The following is a 1018-nucleotide window of genomic DNA, read 5'->3' as shown; positions in this document are numbered from 1 at the left end:
GACCAGACGCCATTTCCATTCAATCGCAATGATGAGCAAATGAGTAGTGTTTACACCGGCATAGTGTTTTATCTCATTAACAGTATGAAGTTTATAACATTATATTGTGGTAGGATGGTGTGTGTGTGTGTGTGTGTGTGTGTGTGTGTGTGTGTGTGTGTGTGTGTGTGTGTGTGTGTGTGTGTGTGTGTGTGTGTGTGTGTGTGTGTGTTTGTGTGTTTGTGTGTGTGTGTGTCCGTGCACACCTAAACTTAGAGATGATAGAAACAGGCGACTGAGGCGAGATAACTTTTTTACAGGGAAATATTATAAAGTAAGTGTTTTATCTCATTTACCATTTGTTTTTCATAATTTATTGATTTATACCAATATGTAACTTATATGCTGTGCACGTTTAAACGAGCCAAAACTTTTCTCTCAGGGGACATGACTCACCGTGCAGTGCAGACATGGAGTTTACTTTTAACCAAGATAACACAAAGTAAGTTACATGTTTAACCTCATCTACAAAGTGCATTTATGACATTATATTATTTTATAATTATATTTGTGTGTGTGTGTGTGTGTGTGTGTGCGTGCGTGCGTGCGTGTGTGTGTGTTGTGCTCCCAGAGCCGTTGAAATACAGAGTTCCTAAGGTTACACGCTTTTACCTCACGGGGTTCATGGAGCTCTCAACTCGCGCCGTCTATTTGTTCGAATGGTTGGAGGTGGACAGCAGTTTCACTGTATTTGCTGCAATTTCTGGTATATAATAACTTTATGAATTTAAATAATATCAAATTGTGAAATTTGAAGTATTTAGCCCTAATTAAATCACATTGAGTCATTGTACAGTGTAAACATTGCAACATGTTGTCAATAAGCCTATACATTTTTTTTTTTTTTTTTTTTTTTTTAATGTTTTTATCTATTGCTCCTTGACAAGAAACTGAACTGGTTTACGGATCGGATGAAACTACATCTCGCTTCACTGCATGGTCTCTCTCTCAGATCGCCATCAGATACAGATAGGTTTCA

At 37.6% G+C, this 1018-nt stretch overlaps 1 long non-coding RNA gene across 1 annotated transcript; it reads left to right on the top strand.

Moving 5' to 3' along the window:
• Positions 1 to 269: 269 nt before the first annotated feature.
• Positions 270 to 738, top strand: LOC137056427 (uncharacterized). The gene is made up of 3 exons (XR_010900340.1): positions 270 to 313; positions 422 to 481; positions 611 to 738. It is a non-coding gene; the product is annotated as an uncharacterized lncRNA (long non-coding RNA).
• Positions 739 to 1018: the final 280 nt, after the last annotated feature.

The sequence above is a fragment of the Pseudorasbora parva genome, chromosome 21 (assembly GCF_024679245.1).
Source record: "Pseudorasbora parva isolate DD20220531a chromosome 21, ASM2467924v1, whole genome shotgun sequence".
Taxonomy (NCBI): domain Eukaryota; kingdom Metazoa; phylum Chordata; class Actinopteri; order Cypriniformes; family Gobionidae; genus Pseudorasbora; species Pseudorasbora parva.
Note: the sequence above shows the minus strand (reverse complement) of the source record. Positions and strands in the feature narration are given on the sequence as shown.